Below are 23,060 nucleotides of genomic sequence, written 5' to 3' on the forward strand. Positions count from 1 at the left end.
AAACAACTGAACTTTACACCTTCAGCAACTAGAAAAAGAACAAGTGAAGTTCAGAGTTAGTAGAAAAAAGTAGTAACAAAGATCAGAGTGGAAAAATTTAAATAGAGACTAAAAAAAAAAATAAAGAAAAACAGTAGGAAAGATCAAAGAGCTGGTTCTTTGAAAAGATAAAATTGACAAACCTTTAGCTAGACTCATCAAGAAAAAAGAGAAGTGACTTAAATAAAATCAGAAATCAAAGAGGAGATATTACAACTGATACAGAAACAGAAAAAAATCTTAAGAGGCTGCTATGAGCCAATATATACCAACAATTTGGACAACCTAACAGAAACTGACAACCTACCGAGACTGAATCATAAAAAACAAAAGCAAAACAAAATTAAAAAACCCAAAACCCAGAGCAGAACAACTATTAGTAAAGAGATTGAATCAGTAATCCAAAACCTCCCAATAAGTCAAAGTCCAGGAGCAGACAGCTTCATTGGTGAATTCTACCACACATTCAGAGAATACCAATACTTCTCACACTGTCCCCCCCCCCAAAAAAAAGAAGGAACACATCCAAACTAACTTTATGAGGCCAGTGTCAGCCTGATGCCAACACCAGACAAGGATACCACAAGAAAATTACAAGGAATCCCTGATGAACACAGATGTAAAAACACTAAAACAATTAGCAAACCAAATTCAATAATACATTAAATATATAATACACCATGATCAAGTAGGATTTATTGCAGGAATATAAGGATGGTTCAACATCCACTAATTAAGCAATGTGACACAACACATTAACAAAATAAAGGATAAAAGTCCTATGATCATCTCAATAGATGCAGAAAAACCATTTGATAAAATTCAACATCTTTCAGAATAAAAAATGTCAACACAGTGGGTATAGAGGGAATGTACCTCAACATAAGAAAAGCCATGTATGACAAGTGCACAGCTAACATCATATTTAATGATGAAAAGCTGTAACCTTATTCTCAAAGATCAGAAACAAGATAAGGATGCCCCCTGTGTTCACTTTTTTTAACACAGTATTAGAAGTCCTGGCCAGAACAATTAGGCAAGAAAAAGAAAGACATCCCAATAGAAAAGGAAAAAGCAAAATTATCCCTCCATGAAGATCATACTATATAGGGAGAACCCTAAAGATTCCACACAAAACAAATGTTACAAATCATCAACAAATTCAGTAAAGCTGCAGGATACAAAAATCGATATAGAAAAAACTGCTGTGTTGCTGTATACTATTAATGAACTATCAGAGAGAAATGAAGAAAATAATCTCATTCATAATTAAATAATAAAAAAAACCTAGGAGCAAATTTAATCAAGAAATTAAAAGACCTGTATGCTGAAAACTACAAGATGTTCATGAAAAAAAAAAAAGATAACATTAAGTGGCAAGATATTCCATGCTTATGGATTCACAGAGTATGGTTAAAATGTCTATGCTACCCAAAGCAATCCACAAATTCCAAGCAATCCCTATCAAGATTCCAATGACAAAAAAGAAGAAAAGGCAGTTGGGCGGGGGGAATGGGGGTGGGGGGAGGAAATGGGCGCCTAGCTGGCTCAATCAGTACAGCGTGTGATTCTTGATGTCAGGGTTGTAAGTTCAAGCCCCATATTGGGCATAAAGCTTACTTAAAAAAAAAAAAAAAAGAAGAAGATTCCAAGGGCATTTTTCACAGAAACAGAATAAACAATCCTACAATTTGTATGGATCCTCGAATGACCCCAAATAGCCAAAGCAATTTTGAGAAAGAACAGCAAAGCTGGAAGCATCATTCTCCCTGATTTCAAACTGTAAAGCAAAGCTCTGGTAGACACATAGATCAATGGAAAGGAACAGAGAGCCTAGAAATAAACCCATGCATATATGGTCATTTAATTTATGACAAAGGAGCCAATAATATACAAGGAGAAACAGATGACCTTTTGAATAAACAGTACTGGGAAAACTGGATAGCCACAAGCAAAAGAATCAAACTGGACCACTTTTGTACAACATACAGAAAAATAACTCAAAATGGATTAAAGACTTGAATGTAAGCCTGAAACCATAAAACTCCTAGAAGACAACAGGATAAATTCCTTGACATTGGTCCCTGCAATGAACTTTTAAATTTGATACCAAAGTAAAGGCAACAAAAGTCAAAATAAGTAAGTGGGACTATAAAGTGTCTACACAGCAAAGGAAACCATCAACAAAATGAAAAGGCAACCTCCTGAATGGGAGAAGATTTGCAAGTCAAGTATCTGGTGAGGGTCTAGTATCTAAAAGATATAAAGACTTAAACAACTCAACAGCAAAAAAAAATCCCCAATAGTCCAATTAACAATTGACTGAAAATCTGAGTAGCCATTTCTCCCAGGAAGACAAACAACTGGCCAACAAGTAAATGAAAATGTGCTCGACGTCACTCATCATCAGGGAAATGCAAATTAAAACCACAATGAGATATCACCTTACACCTGTGAGAAGGTCTAGTATGAAAAAGACAAGAAATAACAAGAAATAATAATAACAATTAGTGGGGATGGAGAATCAAGAGAAACCTGTGCACTTGGGTGGGAATGTCAACTGGTGCAACCAGTAGGAAAAATGGTACAGAGTTTCCTCAAAAAATTTATAATAGAACTGCCGTATAATGCAGCTGTCTTCCAGGTATTTATTCAAAGAAAATGAAAACATTAACTCGAAATGGTATATGCCCCCTATGTTTATTGCAGTATTATTTACAATGACCAAGACATGAAAACAGCCTGTGTGTCCCCTGCCAAATGAATGGATAAAGAAGACGTGGCATAGATGCACAATGGAATATTATTCAGTGATGAAAAGAATGAAATCTTGCCATTTCCAACAACATGGATGGTCCTTGAGATCATTATGCAAAGTCAAGCAGGCAAATACTGTATTATTTCACATGTGGAATTTAAAAAAAAGGGAAACAAAAAACGCCATTTTTGTGTGTTCATAGATACAAAGAACAGATCAGTGGTTGCCAGGGGTGGAAAGGTAGGTGAAATGGTTGAAGGGGGTCAGAAGGTACAAATTTCATGGGGATGAAAGGTACAGCATGGTGAATATAGTTAATACTGTATTGCATATTTAAAAGCTACTGAGCTAATCTTAAAAGTTCTTATTGTGCACACAAAATTTTTTAACTATGTAGGGTGACAAATGTTAATGAGACTTACTGTGGTCACTTCTCAGTACAAATATTAAATCATTGCTGTACACTGGAAGTTAATGTTATATGTTGATTATATCTCAATAAATTTTAAAAATCAAGGATCCCACAAATAAAACTATATCTCTTCTCTATTAAAAAAAATGCAATGCCCTCCTTTCTGTCCCAGCCTCCCTGACCACCTTACTCAACGTGCACTATTTTTTTCTATGCCCTTAATACATTTTACTATACAACACTACTTTCCTTTTATGATTATTGTCTATTTCTGCATAGAATATTGATAGGCATCTATTGAGAATTTGTTGAATGAATGATTATATGAATAGATACATTTTTTAAAAGACCAAAGAATACACTAAAAAACTAACTGTAGCTCTTTTTACATGGGGTGAGTATGGTGATTATTTTCTCCTTTATAAACCCCAAGATTGTACAAATTTTCTGCAATCAACACGGGTAACTTTTCTAAGAAGAAAAGCAAGTCTGTACATAAGTATGGTTAAAGAATGTTAAGCTCAATCTCTAGGTAGAGCTTTATCCCTCAATCCTTCTAAATATTCTCTATTTTCCAAAGATCTCTGGGACAAACCCTACAGTCTTTCTCATCAACCTGTCTCAGGGTTTAAGATCCTCCAGAGTCAAGACATCTTTCTTCCTAACCGACTTTGTCCTGCTTGCCACTGGCAAGGTTACATGGTGTCTCTTCTTCCACTGTCAGGCAGGAAGGCATGTGTTGAAGAAAAAGGAGAGGGATACACTTTTTATAGTGATGGAGTGAAGACAAGGAAAAGAAAGATAGGGGCGCTTGGATGGCTCAGTCAGTTAAGCGTCTGTCTTTAGCTCAGGGCATGATCCTGGAGTCCTGGGATGGAGCCCCACATGGTGCTCCCCACTCAGCGGAGAGCCTGCTTCTCCCTCTGCCCCTCACCCAGCTTGTGCTCTCTCTCTCCCCCCCAAATAAATAAAATCTTTAAGAAAAAAAGAAAGGAGAGAGAGAGAAAGAGAAAGAAAGAAAGGAAAGTAGCAGAGAGAGAAAAAAGGAGGAAAGACAACATCAGTACCAACTGCAAACAATGACTGACATTCTTCGATGTGCTAGTATCCAGCATCAGTGATTTGCGTAAGGGTGACTGTGACAGAGTCCCTGCCCTCAAGGGTTTTATAATCTAGTGGGGATGCTCCACATCCCACCTTTATGCCTTAGCTCCTCCCCGAACCTCGGCAGCCATTTTTGACTATAGGTATCCTGCTTCTTAGTAGCTGCATGAAGTGGGGGAGCTGCTGGGGATATGCTGGACAGTTTTATTTTATTGGATTGTGTCTTTTTTTAAGAAAAAAAAAAGAGGGTTCAAACCAAACATTTAGGACAGTAACTTCTCCTTACATTGTAGCTGGGTCACTGGTAACCGTATACCCCGTGAACTTGCATTCATTCCGGCTCTGCCTAGTTTTTTTGTGGTGTCTAAAATCATCAATATACATTTACCAGAAAACCAAGAACCATGCTAGGCATTTTGGATAATACAATAATGAACAATACCAATCTCTTTATTGGAGATAGTGGTGGGGAATTACACAGTATCAAACCAAGGCTCCTTGAGCTAAATACAAAGAGAGGAGTAGACAAGTTCTATCTCCTGGTGACAGATGGTGGAGAACTTTCAGTCACAGATAAAGGGAAATGGAAAACCTCAAATTATTTGTGTTTCATTCTCCTGCCCCCACCAAGTCCACTTTGTTAACATGTAAAATGGCTGTTTATTTTTCTTAGCATGTTCTGTCCTAGATTTGCTATTTTTCCTCTAATCATATGTTCTAAAGTTTGATACACAAGTTAATCCAATTACTTCCACAGACTCACTTTTCTTAGTCTTAATATCCTAATGATTTGATTACATCTAAAAATAGCTTGCATTGAGAAAGTAAAAATTGCATATTAATTAGTTCATATAAGTTACCTCCTTTTTTCAAGAAAGTAGTTGTGTCTCTGTTTCAGGGAAATACAAAAATACAAATTCTGGAAAAGGCCAAGCTCTGGCAACAGTAAAACTATCAGTAGCTGCCAAGGTTGGGGATGGGAAGAAATAAATAGGCAAAGCGCAGAGGATTCTTAGAGTGGAGAAGATACTTGGCATGATATTCTAATGGATATACGTCGTGATACATTTATCCAAACATATAGACTATTCAACACTAAGAGTGAACCCTAAGGAAAACTACGCACTTGGGGAGATTATGATCTGTCAGTGTAGGTTCATCTCTGGGTTGAAAAAAAAAAAAAGCACCACTCTAGCGAGTGAGGTTGATAATGAGGGAAGCTATGCATGTGTGGGGGCAGGACGTATATGGGAAATAGTCTCATCCCCTTCCTCCCTCTTCACTTTGTTGTAAGCGTAAAACTGCTGTAAAAGAAGGAGGGGAGAGGAGGGGAAGGGAGGGGGAGAGGGGGAGGGGGCGAAGAGGGAGGCGAAGAGGGAGGCGAAGAGGGAGGCGAAGAGGGAGGCGAAGAGGGAGGCGAGGAAACTCATGTTTCAAGTTTGTGCTTCAATTATAGGCCACTTCATCTGGCCAGTGAAGTCCCCTGGGTGAGGAGCTATCAATTACAAATGCTAATTAAATGATATTACATCCAATCAACAGCTTTCCTTGGTTGAGCAGATACTGTGACATGATGATAATTAGGCTGATACGGTGGTCACCGTGTTGTCTAACCTTCCAGCCCTCTATCTTCCTTGTTAGCAGAGCTCATCTCCCTAGAGAGGCCTTAAATACTAACTAGTTCCCCAACCTTCCTTAGAGCTAGAGCATGGGTCTAAAACCCAGGAGGGATCTGAGAAGAAGTCTGCTGAGGGGCTTCTGGGGAAGATTTTTCTCACTAACAAATAGTTACTTAATAATGTGATAGTTATTTTTCTCCCCAGTTTTTATTTAAATTCTAGTTAGTTAACGTATAATGTAATACTGTTTTCAGAAGTAGAAATTAGTGCTTCATCACTTACATGAATAATGTTACTGTTATTAATACACACACTTTTTTCTGCCTTGTTGTGGGTGGATGTGATGTCTGGAGCCATAGCAGCCTTCTCGGAAGATAAAGCCAACATATGGAACACACTGTAGCAGAAAAATGCAAAAAAATCTGACCTTCTGAGGACATCTCTAAATCCTGCACTCACCTTCCAAGTATCCATGACAATAAACGTGCTTGCTGCTAAGGCCCTTCCACGGACTCTTGTGTTACAAGAAGTCAAAATGATGTGACATATTAGTGCCCCTGGGCCATCACACTGCAAGACCAAAAGCAACTTATTTTCAAGATGGGCCTATGTGAATCAGTGACATGCTGAGAACAGAGCAATCGCCTGGCCTGTGGGATTTAGGAGTTGTGGGTTCCACTGAAGCAGAACTGGTTAAGTGACCGGTCAAGTCATAGGACAAGTCATAGGACACCTTTAGTGTACAATTTCCTTACTTATAAAATGAGGCATTTGCACCGAGAAAGCACTTTGGTCCATTTCTCTGATTCTGTGTTGATAGTACTATCAAGGGCTCAGTTCTCCCAGGAAGCCAACTGAATCAGAGATAAGCCTAGAGGAAGTTTATTAGGAAGTGCTTTTGGGAGGGATGGGACAGATACAGGATCGGCCAGAGGGAGATCAAGAGCTACAAGGCCATTTCAATGGAAGCTTCAGCTGGGATGGGGTAAGAAACTGGGCCAGATTACCCATCAGTGTGTCACTTGAGGAGGCCACCCCAGGAAGAGTGTGCTACTTTGGGTCAAATGTCTCCCTCTCCAACCCATCTAAAGGCTGGTGGCAGAGGATTTGGTGGGCAGCACCCCCAGCAGCTGGAGAATACGTTTTCATTCCTGAAGGGAGTCTGAGGGGTGCATCATGGCATCAAGCATGAATGGGACCAAAGGTGACTTCTGTTAACTATGTAAGGCCATTATCTTTTGTCCATTTTAACCAGTGAATGAAAAAAAAAAAATCAGTGTGGAAAATTTCAAACCTTCTTCAAAGTCGAGAGAACTGTGTAACAAACTCTCCTCTCTCCATCCCCCACAGCCTCCATCCTCCTCCTCATTCTTTCACTCTTTTTTTATGTATTCCCCCCGTCTTTCTGGTCTCCCCTCTGCTGGAGTCTTTTAAGCAAACTCAAGATATGGTAATAACCTACGGTTAATTAAACTCAACCTAATATAGGGCATCCATATGTGTCTCTCATCTTTGAGGCTTTTACTAGAATATTTTAAATCACAGTATGAGTAACATACAGCCTTTCTCCCCCTGCTCTAGGAGTTCATTTCAAGGGCTTCTCATGGAACCCTGGAGAGATACCTTCACTCCTAGCGGCTTTCATCTGCCCACTCCCCCGACCCCACCCCTTTCATCCTGTAGTAGGAAACCAAGGCATGTGGAAGAGGGTTTTCGACGGGGAGCAGTGGGCCCCATTACCAGACAAGCCAATCAGGGGTCCCTAGTGAGGGCTACGTTCTGCCACCAGCCTTCACACGAACAATGGCAAGCCACGCAGCATTCGTCGGTAAATGATGATTTTGTGGTTCCCAAGGTCAATAGATCCAGGTTTAAAAATAGTGTTCGTTTTAGCTATGCGCTCACTTTTCAAAAATTCTTCCACATAATAGCCCTGTTCAATCATTCTCATTTCCAAACAACCATGTCCACTGACACTTCTAATAAAATGAAGGGCCTCAGTCCTACTGCCATAAAAGGGATCTCAGCGCAAAAGGGATCACTAACAAAACGAAAGGTTTGATTCCTCTTAAAAGTCAGCTGGACCATGTAGCAAGAGAGACACTGGGGGCAAGTTCAGATTGAACCTATCTCCTGCCCTACATGGTATCTGAGGAATTCACGTGAGGGCTCTGCTACTTACTTCATTTTCCAGAGCATGCGTCTTTAGCTCAGTGTTGTTTACGCCCCTGTGGGAAGTCTCGCTGCAAAGCTAGACAAATGTTTTTGAATTCTTAAGTGATTGTTGAGAAGCATGAAGGCCTGAGACACTGGCTTTTACCACTGACCCTCACAGCATGTTTATTCAAGACCTCGACAATTGGTCCCTATTTATGGAGTGCATCGTGCGCTGCGGACTGAACACAGAGCATGCGCACTAGGGCAGACCCGACTAGGACAAGAGTCTGCATAGCCCGTCCTAAAAAAGCTGATGATTCAATTGTGAGGAAAAGCCAGGCAAGCGTGGCAATCTAATAAGCACAATTACTTGGAAGCACAAAAATAAAGTGGCTGTATCATTTTTGTAGCTACAAAATCCAGATGCTTCCTTACGGCCAAAGGTCCTTAGGAACCAGGTGAAAACTGGGAGTCTCCAACTCTTAACTTGAAGCATCACCTTCAAATTTAGTTTCCTTTCATGCTGGTTGAAAAGTTGCTCGGATAATGAATTGAAGATTTAAAAGTCAAAGGGTACAGAATAAATTTGGGGAGTGAAACACCAAGCATATACAGTGATTCTAGGATACTCATGAAAGACTTATTTGACGCCTACGTTGCCAGCTCACAATGGGGCAAATAGTTTTTTTAAGTTAGTCTCCTCAGGTTCAGTATCACTGAGGCTGGATAAACACTGGTGAAATTATTTTGCTTCTATGAAATAAAGACTTGGAACATTAGGCAGAAAAATCCTAAGAAACTATTAGCAGACCAAATCCAATGAAGTAAATAAGTTATATATCATGATCAAGTTGAGGTTTTTTTTCTACATTGCAATGTTATTTTAACATTAGAAAATCAACTACAGAAATTCATCACAGTAACAGGCAAAAGCCATGTGATTATCTCAGTAATGAAAAAATGTTGAACAAAATTGAATATATAGTCATAATAAAAACATCTTATCCAAGAAGGAATAGAGCTATACTTACTAACCACTGATAAAGAGGTTCTACAGACAACATTACATATAATGGTGAAATGTTGAGAGCATTCCTTTTAAAGTCAGAAGACAAAGTTGCCTGCTATTATTAATTCTATTCAACCTTTCTCCAGTTAAGGCAAGAAATATAAATAAGAATTAGAAAGTAAGAAAACTATTTTCCCACATAAAATGACTGTGTAAAGTAAAATAATCTACAGATAAAGAATTCCAAGTTTCTAGATACAAAAGTCAAAGGACAAAAAAACAATTCCTTTTCTCTACTCCACCAATGAATAGTTAACTTTTTAAATATCATTATTATCAAAAGTATTAATATTCTAGGAATAAATTTAAGAGATGTACAATTTATATGAAGAAAATTATAAAGATCTTTTGAAATACATTAGAGAAAACTTAAATCAAATCCTATACCATGTTCATGGATTGAAAGGTTCAACATCATTAAGGTGTCAGTCAGTGTTCCCCCAAATGATATTTAGATTCAGTAAGATTCCAATAAAAATCCCTGAAGTTTTTTTTTCATGAAACTGACAAGCCGATTTTAGTATTTATGTGAAATATCAAGGGGTCAAGAGGGAATTTAATAGATATCACTATTTACAATGAAAGTGTAATAGTTGATTCAGTATGTTATCAAATTAGGGATAGAGAAATTGATCAAAGCAACAAAATAGAGAGCCCAGAAAACACACACACACACACACACACACACACACAGTTTTTGATGGTAGCCATTGCATTTCAGGGACTTTAATAAAAGTTACTGAGACAACTGGATACCCACATGGTAAAGAATGAAACTGGGTGTGTACCTCACGCCACATACGAAAATCAATTCCAGGTGGGTGGGAGACTTAAATGTACAAAGTTATAAAACTGTTGGAAAATATGGGAGACTATCTTTATAACCTAGGATTAAAGGAGGGTTTCCTTATATAAGACCCCCCAAAAAAGAACCAACTGTAAAAAAGACTGGTAAAGGAAACTACCTGAAACTAAGAACCTCAGTTCATCAAAATTTACCATGAAGACAGTGACACGACATGCCACAAATCAAGAGAAAATAGTTGCAAAATACACAATGAACAAGCGGAAATGGGCAATGGAAAACAGGCCTTTCACAGAAGAGGAAATCCAGATGGCCAACGAAAAGATATGCAACCCCTGGAGAAATGCAAGTTAAAATCACCGTAAGGATCCATTTTCTTACCACTCAACTGGCAGAGACAAATACCTGACAAGAGGAACTATCAGCTGAGGTAGGCACCATTTCCACACACATTGCTCCTGAGAGTGAATCTGTGCAGCCCGTATGGAAAACAATCAGGCATTACAATAAAGATGCACATCGCTGTGACCCAGTAATTCCACTCCCAGCTATAGATCCCTAGGCCTAGAAAATTCTAGACGACCTATCAGGAAAAATGTATACAAACATTCACAACAGCACTATTGTAAAAGAAGCAACTGAGAGTAACCTAGATGCCCATCAGCAACAGAATGGAAGAGTGAATTAGATCATGCTACATGCAGCAGAATGAAGGACTCTTAGCTATGGAATGTTACTTGAAAACAAGCCACAAAGAATATGTTTCATAAGATTTTATGTATATAAAGCTCAAAAACATGAACAATTCCGGAAACCACATTTTTACAGGTGGAAGCACATGGTAAATTCGCTTAATAGTAAGAAGCTGCTAATTGGGAATTCTGGGTAGGAGAGGATGGGGATCAGGGAGGGACACTGGGTAGGTGGGTAGGTTGGCAGGGAGGCAGGGAGAGTTGAAAGATCTTACAAGGAACTAGTTAGGATACACTGGTTCTTTACTTATACTCTCTATTCACTATACATTGTCCTTTGGACCTTAGGTATAGTCTGAATATTAGTCTGAATATTATCAATTTAATAAATGCTAAGTTTTTAAAAAGAGAAATACTGATCTGTAGCAATCTTTGTATTGATTAAATCTAATTTGTGGTGTTTAAAAGAATCCATAACTATAGTAATCATGTCCTGACAATAATACTGACATAGAAATCAAGAAAAAATCCTTGTTATCCCAATAAACAGGACAGAAAATCTTCAAAGAGGAACTTCAGGCAGAGGAGAGGAAAGAAAAGAACCACTAGCCTACATGAAACCAGAAGTCTCCTTTGGAAAAGGAGCTAGGGAAACACACATCAACCCACCCATCCCCCACCCTGCCAAGCCAAGAGCGGCTGAAATTCCATGATAAGGTTGTAAATTCTCTTCCCTGGCCTGGAGTTTCATGTAAACACTCCAAGAGCCTGAGGGACCACAGACAGAGAGAAATAGCTGGGCTCTAGCTGCTTCTCCTCTAGGGGAATGCTCATTGTCAACTGTTCAACCACAAAACCCAAACTCTATCCAGGGCCATGCGCCCCTGAGGTGGGGAGAGTGTGGGCACAGGGGGTGCATCCTGCGGGGGGTGGGGGGGGTAAGCACCTGGTGCCTGGCCAGGGCAGGAAGGAGGCAAGTGGGAGGGCCCGACCAGACAGGGGGCAGCCCAACCAGTGTGGCCTTCGGACCTGGGACCCAGGGCCTGGCCACCACGGCAGTTGCGTGGACCAGCGTACCTGGCTCACCGTGGCATCTCCTGCAACTTACAGATGCCACTTCCTTTTCGGAGCTGGGGCTGACCTGGAGCACCTTTCTGGTCCCACATCTAACCGGCCTCATGAACAAAAACACAGACAACCTTCCAGCATTGCTCCCCAACTGCCATGTGGAGAATAAAAAAAGACGGGCTGGGCACGAAGTTGACGGATACTTATTTCCACGTTCATGTGGGAGATTAAAACCCATCTTGCAATTAATTTGTGTGCCTGGCAATCTATGATGGAGAACGAATCACACCACTGTGCTCAGTAAGGAAAACTGTGTGCAGCCTGGGGGAGAGCCAGCCCGAAACTTCTCAGATAGCAGTTGGCAAGCTCAGCCCAGCCTGTCAGCTACAGCACTTAGAGCTGATGGATACATATTATTTTTGTTTGGGGGGAAAAAAAAAAATCCATTCTACCATTAATGATTCTTTGAGTAGGAGTTCAACCATTTTCTATTAAAAATAAAAGAGGATTCAGAAAGATTTCCAAATTGAAGTGAAAAATCTATCAGACGCGTAGGGATATTAAAAAGAAAACAAAAACACACAAGCAACAACAACAACAAAACAGTCCATCATATCTGCTCCATAGGAGCTAACTGGACAAGTTACCCATCTCATGGCCATGGCTGCCTCCAAGTGTCGGCTTCTGGGGGAATGTCAGGAGGTCTATTTACAATATCCACATATAGAAAGAAGAAAATGCTGACAGACTGCCAATTGTGAAATTGTGAAAAAATGAAAGGCTGCTAATTGAAATTACCTATGAAAATTTCCTCTCTCTCCAGTCACTGATGGGGGCCACAGAAGATGGTGGTTTCTCTCTCTGTATTTCTAAAATGCATTCTGAGAGGCAGGACAGTTTTGGGTAACTTAATTCCTCCATTGATCGCCAACTGTGCCTAGACCAGGTAGAGCAGAATTCTCTCCGCAGTGGGCAACACAGAGGTCCCCTCACATCAGAGTAGTTGTCTTCCCCAGCACAAAGCATCTAGGGATTCAGGACCAACTGGTCTCCCCATACAATTGCCCTCTTTTCCCTGAAACTTCCAGGCCATTAGCTTTGCTGGCTTTGACAGGCTCCAAGTCACAGGATCCAAGGACCTGATCCACCGTGGCAGAGAAGGAGAATACGGGCTGTTTTCCTGCCTTCTATTTTTGTTACCCTCCATATCCATTTTAATGGCAATTAAACTCTGGTACCCTTGCTTATCTCTGTTGGCTAATGTATTTAATTCCACCGTTCCCAAAGGGAATAATCCCCAATCTCAAGCCTGTGCTGTATTAAAGACCCATGATTGCTTAATCAGAGCAAACAGAGGATTTGGTTTGTATAAACAGCAAAAGCTCATGTCTTTTATGTCCAGAGAGCAGGACTAGGAGAACGAAATGACGATAAATCATTTCAAGAAACAGCGTAACGTAAATGTTGTATGTTTATTTAAAACTTCATACAATCATTTGTCTAGAGCCTGGCTTCGAAAAGTGACTTGCCACAATGAGGTTTGGAGGCCAGCAGTGTTCAAGAGCCAAAGACATATTGCCTCCTCCCCCAAACTGGCTTATGGGGAAGATGGTAAGCTCTTAAGTACAACACATGCATCCAAGAGGATAATGCAACTTTAGCACAGAGCTTTGCTTTTTTTTTTTTCTTAAGTAGTTCTTTGTTCAAGTAACAAGTTACACAAAATCTAACATGGTTTAAAGAGTAAAAGGATGGGATTCTATTTATCCAAGTTGAAGTGAAAAACCCAAATTGATAGCACCTTTAAGTTTGCTTCCAACAAAGGAGGAGGAAGACAAGGAGGAGGAGAATAAAAGTATGATAGGAGTGGGAGGGTTTGGTTGTTTGGGAGTACATGTCCACTCTGTGGGGTATTTATGAAGTAAAAGGAGGTGCTCAGGGATTAAGAGAGATTTAGGCTCTGGCTTCAGGTTGCCTGGGTTTGAATTTTGATTCTGTCATTTTTCAGCTGATTAGCTGGGGCAAGACCTCCCTTTCCCTCAGTCTCCCCATCTGTAAAATGGGAGGATAAAGGCACCAGTCTCAGAGAAGTGTTGCCAAGATTCAACACCTACTTAAGTAGTGTCCGGTGCCTATGGAGTTAGAGCTGGCTTTTTGGAGGGAGAGACCTTCCACGTGTCTCTGAACGCAGCATGAAGGGAACCTCGGTCATGATCTTACTAGAAGGGGGTGATGGGTAATAAATGACAAGAGAGTTACCCTACTCTGTAACCCTGAAAACCAGGTTTCCTGGAGAGACACAGCAAAATTGCCATAACCTATGAAGCCAGAGTGAACCCTTACTTCCTAAGTTTGCACAGTCTTTAAAGGCATGCATTCCATTCTCTTTTGTGTAGCACCCAGAGAAGCAGCTGGGCCAAGTGAGCTTAGTATGCCATGGCTATCAAGATGGCGGCACACATGATCACACCTGAGGCCAGATTTCTTAAAACAAAACAAAAACAAAACGAAAAAAAAACCCCAGAACACTGCCAGGGCTCATGAGCTCAAAGCCTGACCTGCAGCAGCAGAATCTTCAAGTCAGCCTTCATCTGCTCCCAATATCCTGCTGACAATTTATGTGGTGGATTTTTTCTTCCTCATTGATTTATTTGATTGTGAAGTAGGGGGTGGGGGGGAGGTTAGAGGGGACCCTGATGAACTTTCAACACTGTGATAACCCAACAGAGAACGTAGTGAGTGGTGGGGACTGTTTCATTATGTACACACTGATGTGGAGTCCTGGTCTTTGTGCTCACACCCTTCCAAGAGATATAAACAAATTGAAAGGACTTGTCCTTAGAAAGACAACAAGGTTGATCAGTAGTGGTGAGAATGGCTTCTTGGGAATGAAACAGATCTGAAGAATATATAGTGAGACCTCAAAAAAAAACAAAAAACAAGAAACTCAAATTCTGCAGTTGGGAAGAATATTAATAAAAATTTCAGCATAACCCAAAGGCAAAATATGGTTTCAGGAGTCTCATGGCCGTCAAATGCAGCTCTTCTCAATCAGAAAGGAAAGTCTATTCTAATGCTATAGTATGGCACTTGCCGTTAACAAACTTTTCATTTTCTCAGGTAAAGTCCTACATAGATGTGTAGGATGGCACATTTCTTGTCCAAATAGGACTTTTTAAAAAAAAAAAAAATCAATTACTCAGTTGAGATCAGTATGTTATTAATGATCAATGTGCTTATTTCATCCAGCACTATCAAATCCTGTTTCTGAGATATGGAAGCATTAAGAGAATATGCCTGGTGTCTTAGTTTTCCCACTTCCCTTTAGTTTACTTCAATTGAAAGATGACATCTCCCTGAGGTGCCTGGGTGCCTCTGTCAGTTAAGCATCCAACTCTTGGTTTCAGCTCAGGTCATGATCTTGGGGTTGCAACACTGAGCCCCGTGCCAACCTCCATGGGCATGGAGTCTGCTTGGGATTCTCTCTCTCCCTCTGCTCCTCCCCCTGCTTGCACGCTCTGTCTAAAAATAAATAAAATCTTTTAAAAAAAGGCATTTCCTTATAAAACCCAATCACCAGCTTTATTTATGTTCAAATCATTAAGGAAGCAAAGTTGTGAAACCCCTATCTTTCTGAGGCTTATCGTTCAAATGCACAAAGATAAACTTATGACAGAAGATGACAAGTTAATCTTCCAATTTTTGAACAGATTTTACTGTCTATAGATGATGAATTCTTTCTGAAATTCACCATGGAAATATCTGCTGGACAATCAGAGGAGAGATTCACTTCCCAGGCAGAGGGTGGTGGGAGAGAATGGGTAAAACTTCGCGTGAAGGATGGGAATGAGGGAGGGGAGGGAAGAGCCTGAGGCGTATTTTAAGAACCACTACCCAACAATTATTTACTGAGATTCTACTACATGCCAGGCACTGGGCTCATTTATGAGGTGCTGGGGGTACAGGCTGAATGAATAGGTCCAGTCCTTGTCCTTTTATAGATAAACAGCCCAAAATGGAGTCGCTTCTGCTAAGTGCCACGTCACCAAAAAGACTTAGTTTTGGCTTTCCCAGAAATGCCATTTTAAACCAGTCAATCCGGAATCCCTTGATCAACACTAGTTATTCTGCCTGATAGACCCTGGCTGTTCCCATAAAGGAAGGTGACCTTGCAACAACATGTTTTTTTTTTTTTCTTTTTAACTTCATTTCTTTGTTCCCATTCCCTTGTGCCTATGGAAGCCTTTCATTTTGTACAATTCCTCGGAGCTCATTTCTATTTGCTATAGTGGATGCCACCTGACTCCCATCAATTTATGCTCAAATAAACCCTTAAAATTTTTAGCACATCTCCGTTTACCTTGTAACAGCTGACCAAGAGGAACTTTTTAATGAAAGTAATTATTTTTATTTTTGTTATCAGACTCATTTAAATTCCCATTTTAGATGTACCAAGTAGGGGGACACCTGCTGATTCATGTTCTCTCTTCTCCCCGCTTTTGGCTCCCTGTCCTCACTTGGGAATGCAAGTCCTCATGTGCGTTCTACCCTTCTACATTTTAAAAAATTCTTTTCATGAACAACTGGACACATTAACATAAAAGAGAACACTCAAGGACTGTCTCCCTCAGGAGAAATATTTTAACAGGAGATGGGAGTCACCACTAATGGTTTCATTCCAGCTACTGGCGAGATTGCCCAAAAGACAATTCTGATGTGACACGATCTTGACGGGTGACGCAGAAAGACTTCCTCTCCCCTCATCCTGGCATTCACATGCCCAGGAAAATAAAACTACAAGTTCTAGTTTACTCAGGACCTAACCTTTCTCAAAAATTGCTTGAGCTTTTTCAATGTGCCAACTAACTTATCATCTTAAAGTATTTCTCTGAAGTCATTTAAGTGAATCCAAAAATAATGACAATCTTTGAGCAGGTTTCCTCTGTTCATATCCCTTGTAGATCCTGTAATGGACTTTCTTCCTACTCTTTCCTTCTCAGAATATTTTAGTAGGTTATCCTTTTATTTTGGAACATTTTTTTCCATTAAAAATGATCAGTAAAAAGATTTTAACTATTTTCCAAAAGTAAGGACTTGTGCTTGAGTGATCTTTGCTGGAGATTCTGAGAACGAGGGTCAGGAAGGTAAAAATCTCAAAGGGCAGCAAAGTGTGGAGAACAAGGGACCTGTGGTTACCTTGCCCTTGAGTTTAGGTAAGTTTCACCTTAATAAACAGCAGGGCTTTGGACAAGTTCTTCAACTTCTCGGTGGCAACTTTCTCATTTATAAAATGTGGATAATTCTATCATCTGTCCTATTAGACTGGTGTAAGAATCTGATGAAGGAATGCATATCAAAAGCCTAGCACTGACAAAAGCCTTACTGTTAGCTGGCAGTCATTCTATCTAGCAAGTGGTCATGGTCTCCTATGTGCCAGGGCTTGTTCTAGATGGATGTTGGGACACAGCAGTGAAAAAAAAAAGTCCCTGCTCTCATAAGCATTATGGTTTTTTGTTTTGTTTTAAGATTTTTAAAGCAGGGGGAAGGGCGGGGCAGAGGGAGGCAGAGAAATGCTGCGGGGCTCCATCCCAGGATCATGACCTCTGCGAAAGGCAGATGCTTAACCGACTGAGCCACCCAGGAGACCCAAAAACACTGTGTTCTAGTTGGAGCTCACAAGCAATCAGTACATTAGTATCTAACATATCAGGTGGTGAGAAGAGCTAGGAAGAAAACCGAAGTGGGCCAAGTAGAAAGAGAGGACACTTTCTAGGAAGAGGAGTCACCACAGAAGGAGATCAGGGCAGGATTCTCTGCTATTTAAGCACAGGCCTGCCTGTGGGGAGGGGGTGAGCCCTGTGCGTATCTGGAAGGACACGCTGCAAGAGAGGTTGGGGTCAGTATCGCAGGACATGAGTCCAAGAGCCCTAGAATCTGCTGCTTCTTTGCCAGGGCCACTTTGGGGTGTTCTGGGTCTTTTGGCATGTCTGTTCTCTTCAGTGCTCTTTAGCTTCCTCAGTTATGAAAGGCAGACGTGTTTATGTTTTTCCCTAGAGCTGGTGGGAAGGCTGGAGAGAGAGAATCTGGGATAGGCTCAGACAAATGAAGAATGAGTCCCCAATCTCCCCCCACTCCCACGCACACACACACAGAGCTGCAGCCTATGCAAGGAGGAAGAAGCTGCCATAGGAATGGAGAGGCTCCCCCATGGAGGCCAGCTCCAGAACCAATGCACATCTGCAGAAATCTGCAGCGGCAACCTGATCCTTCTGCTGCAGGTGCCTTGGGACCCACCTCTTGTTGGCCGTATACTTCCCCAGACCCTTATGTAGAAATCTCTAGGTCATGTTGCATCCCAGTGGGCCTGCATAAAAACAGGTGTTCGGAGTTCCAAAGTGCCTCAGAACAGCCTCAGAGGAGCTCTTCACACATGGACAGACTGCTGCTGGAGAGAATTCATTGGTGTAGGTCAATTGCATCAACCCATTTCACAGATCGCCAATGTGGCTATAATCCAAATTTGATGGCAGTAATGGCTCTAAGAAAACTCCTCTGACTCCTAAGTAGGTCACAGCCACTGTAAGCATTTAGTATTAATCTAAGCAGAAACACGTTTGAGCAAGAGGAAGGAGTTTCTCTTCGCCAGAGCATTCTTCAATCTCGTCATCCTTGATTGAGTTTCTCCTATGTGCCACAGCTTCTGTAATAGAAACCGGGGCCTCCGAGGGCACCTGAAGAGGAGGGACCTTACAATCAGTGGGGTCAACAGAAAGCTCTCACTGCTCTGGGACACCTGGGGTTGGGACAGGAATCAGGGAGAGTCAGCAAAGAAGGATGCAATTATTTTATACATGGTGGTCCTACCCACAGTATTATGGCCTCATCGATACCCTGCCATCTATCTAGATGCATAGTCCCTCCCCTTGGGGAGAGATGAAGCAGGAGATGGGCAGAGAGGAAAAGAGCAAAAGGTGTTCTAGGATATATGAAGAGGCCTGAGAACTCTGCCCTGCTGCAACCCTGGTTAAAAGAAACTCCGAATATACCACAGCCTCCCTGGACTTACCAAGACCCTCAGAAGGAGCAACCTAATCAAACACGAGAGGAGTCATGGTCACATTGTGAGCTAGGGCTACATGCATTCCTTAACTCCCCACATCCTGTTTTTAGCTTTGCCTGCAATGCTCAGAGCAGGTCCTCGTCCTGAAGCCGTGCCCCACCCCCACCCCACCCCCGTGGTGAGCCACCTGCTTCCCCCCTTGGTCTTCATTTCTCCTGTGTTTTGATCATTCGTATTATTATGACTCTACCTGCCAATTGTCGCAACTAGATTCAGGAGCCCAGGAGAGGTGGGCCTGTTCTGGACGGAGGAATCTTTGGAGTCAAGAGATGGAATTATAGTTTTCAACCTTTGCTCCAGCCTCTGTGGTGGGTTTTACAACTAACAGACCAGGGTGGTGGGGTGGTTAAGATTTACATCCATATTCTTCTAGCTCTACACTACTAGCCTTTAACCACCACGCTCTATTTGTGATGTCTTAACATTTTTGTATGGCCACTGTCAATTCCTTAACCCGAAAGAATCCAAGAGGAAATTGATCAGCTCGTTGGGAAAAGAATTATGGGGAAGGTTCAGAGGTCCCATCAGCTGGATGCTCTCATACCTGGGATGGATATAGGATGGTCTTGGCTTTTAAAATGAAGGGCTCTACCAGGTGGAGGACAGTCCCTCCAGGGAACTCCTGGGCTGTGGTATTTCAATCAAGAGATTCCAGAAGCCTGGAACGAGGTAGCATCTCCTTCCGTATGTACATACCTTTGTCACACTGACAGATAGCCCTTGGGACACTCATCAATTAAGTCTAGGATAATTCTTTTGAAATGGATCTCTTTTTTCTCCAGCTCTATAGGATCTGTACTTACTGACAATCCTTTCCATATGAATTACCTCCATAGTCAGGCTTTCCCACAGCACAGGAGCTTGAGGGTTAACCCAAGCACTCAGTAACTGTTTTCAAATTTGTAAGCACACTTTTTCTGGACTACACTATCAAGCTTCATAGCCGTGACTGAGTTTTCTTCAGTGGTTTTTGCACTTAGTTTGAAAAGGTCTTTCCACACACAGTGAAATGGGGAAAAAAAATCCTCACAAATAAGAGGTCTTGCTGGCAGGTATTTTAACAGCTCTACAATTATAAAGCCAAGAGCTCATTCTCCTATCTTTAAAAATGACCAGGCCCTATGGGCCCCCATTATTGTTTCACCAGGTCTATTAATAGACTTCCCTAGCTGGTACCCTGCAATGTATAGTACATGGTATGCTTTATGGAAACACTAACACAGACTCTATTTTGGAAGTTTCTTTTTCTTCCTTCCAGACTTGACATTCCATGTTTGATCAGAAGTAATCATAATTTATACCTTTTTTTTGGGTACAAGCTACTTGATTTAGTTTCTCAAAGTGGGCAATGTCAGCACAGAGAAAGGTCTGTTTGTGAGTTAAAGCCCTTTCAAACACAGAACACGTTTGATATGTGAAAACGGTTCCAAAAGTCTGTTTGGTTTCCCTCTTCAAAGTGATCAAATGAACCTGAAAAGTGTTTCAAACAAAAGCCTCACCGCTGTCTGTCATCTCCCGGACTCAATAAACACACCCAAGAACTGAAAACGACCGGCTCAGCTCTGGAGCGTCACTGACAAGCACTCAGCCCGTTCCCATTTCCAAGGGATGGATTATTTTTCAAAAAAGTCATTCCTACACACGTATAAAAATGCAACCAGCACAAAGGGTCTACAATAAAAAGCAAGCCTGGCATTTCCACTAGCCCCTTGGTCCTCCCATTCCCTCGTTTCTTAAATAGTCTTGTGATAATATTCCACACGGCTAATAAACCTTGTGTTACACATATGGTAGCCCGCCACACCCCCCCCCCCGCCATGTGCACTTTTCAAGCTCGCTTTCCTCACTGCACATTTTGGAGACGATGGTATCTCATGAACACACGCAGCCCTAGAGAACTATTTTTAAAGGCTGCTTAGTATTCCGTCATGCTTTTAACCAGTCCCCTTCTGAAGGATGGGGAAGTCATTTCCAGTCTTGTGCTATTGTAAACAGGGCTTTAGGGAAGCCCGATTCCCACGGACGGGCAGCCCCCTGAAATCATGGGGTAAAGCACAAATACAGCAAGCGAGCAGGGCTGCTTCCAGTGGCTCACGGGAAAGGAAGTCCCGACAAGGTCAAGAACAGGGAGCCCACTCTTGTTTGGCGGCTTCGTATTTATAGCTACGCAGTTGCCACACCAGCATGGTTTAAAAGAAAGGAGAAAAAGAAAGTAATTTGAGTCCTTGTGACCTCAAACATATATGGTGATCATTCTTCAAGTCAGCAACTTCCCGTTCCAGGACAGATTATTTTTTTTTTATTTTTAAAAATTTTTTAAAGGTTTATTTGTCAGAGAGAGAAAGAGAAAGAGCAAGCGCACACAAGCAGGGGGAGTGGGAGAAGGAGAACCTGACGCAGGACTCAGTCCCAGGACCCTGGGATCATGACCCGAGCCGAAGGCAGACACTTAACCGACTGAGCCACCCAGGCGTCCCCAGGACAGATTTTTAGCGAACGTGAGGACCCAGACTTAGTCTTCATTTCTTTCTTTCATTTTGTCTTCACTTGGTGCTTAATACGCAAAATCACTCTCTATACTTGTTTGTTTTTCTTTTTTTTTTTTTTTAAAGATTTTATTTATTTATTTGAGAGAGAGAGAATGAGAGAGAACACATGAGAGGGGATAGGGTCAGAGGGCAAAGCAGACTCCCTGCCGAGCAGGGAGCCCGATGCGGGACTCGATCCCGGGACTCCAGGATCATGACCTGAGCCGAAGGCAGTCGCTCAACCGACTGAGCCACCCAGGCGCCCAGTGTTTTTTTTTTTTTTTAAGATTTTTATTTATTTATTTGAGAGAGAGAATGAGACAGAGAGAGAGAGCATGAGAGGGGGGAGGGTCAGAGGGAGAAGCAGACTCCCTGCTGAGCAGGGAGCCCGATGTGGGACTCGATCCCGGGACTCCAGGATCATGACCTGAGCCGAAGGCAGTCGCTTAACCAACTGAGCCACCCAGGCGCCCTCACTCTCTATACTTGTTATCCAAGGTGATTTTTCTGTATTGTTCACAGGCTTTCCAATACAAAATAAATCATTGATTATTTGAACAGTTTAAATGCAAAATTTACCCCCCAGTGAAATAACACAGCCTAAAATGTTGAACCTGAACCTAATGAAGCCTCTAAATCTAAATACCCAACGATGGAAAACACGGAGAGGATCCAGCTCAACACCACCATCAAGAAGCGGTCAACCACACCACAGGACAAATAATCCAGCATTCCCCATCAAGTTCTACCACGGAAAGGGTAGAGACTGTGTTTTGTTCTACAATACAAGAGACTTACCAAAAGTAACAACCAAATACACGAACTGGATTTGGATTCAAATGATCTGTAAACAAAGTAAAGCCTCCTATGAGACAACTGGGAAAACTTAACTATGGCCTGGATAAAAGGTATTAAGAAATTATTGTTGGTTTCATTAGGTGAAATCATGGCCTGGTGAGTTTGTTTTTAAAAAGTCCTTAAACAGAGATGCATACTGAACTATTTATCCAGGAAACTCATAGGACGTCTAAGATTTATTTTCGAATACTCCAGAACAACCATCTGAGGAGATAAAGCACGATTAGCAAAACTTGGTAACTGTCGACGCGTAGTGGTGAGTACATAAGATTGCTTTATACTATTCTGCTCATTTTGGGGTCCTGTATTAATTTATGAGGGCTGCCATAACAAAGGACCACAGGTGGCTCAAATAACTCAGTGGCTTAAACAAAAGAAAATTATTTTCTGGGGCGCCTGGGTGGCTCAGTCGGTTAAGCGTCTGCCTTGGGCTCAGGTCATGATCCCAGGATCCTGGGATCGAGTCCCACATCGGGCTCCCTGCTCCAAAAGAAGCCTGCTTCTCCCTCTCCCACTCCCCCTGCTTGTGTTCCCTCTCTGTCTCTCTCTCTGTCAAATAAATAAATAAAATCTTTAAAAAAGAAAATTATTTTCTTACCGTTCTGGAGGTGGAAATCCAAGGTCAAGTTTCCATTCTGAGGCCTCTCTCCACAGGTCGTAGATGACCACCTTCTCTCTTGCTCTCCCCCTGGTCTTTCCCCTGGGTGTGTCGTCTCCTTTCTTATAAGCACACCGATCAGTTGGATTAGAGCCCACCTGGAAGATCTGCTCTACCTTTAATTACCTCCTTAAAGGCCCTGTCTCTGAATACAGTCACATTCTGAGATACTG

Source organism: Leptonychotes weddellii, chromosome 7 (assembly GCF_054177405.1).
Source record: "Leptonychotes weddellii isolate Sample4059 chromosome 7, ASM5417740v2, whole genome shotgun sequence".
NCBI classification, from domain to species: domain Eukaryota; kingdom Metazoa; phylum Chordata; class Mammalia; order Carnivora; family Phocidae; genus Leptonychotes; species Leptonychotes weddellii.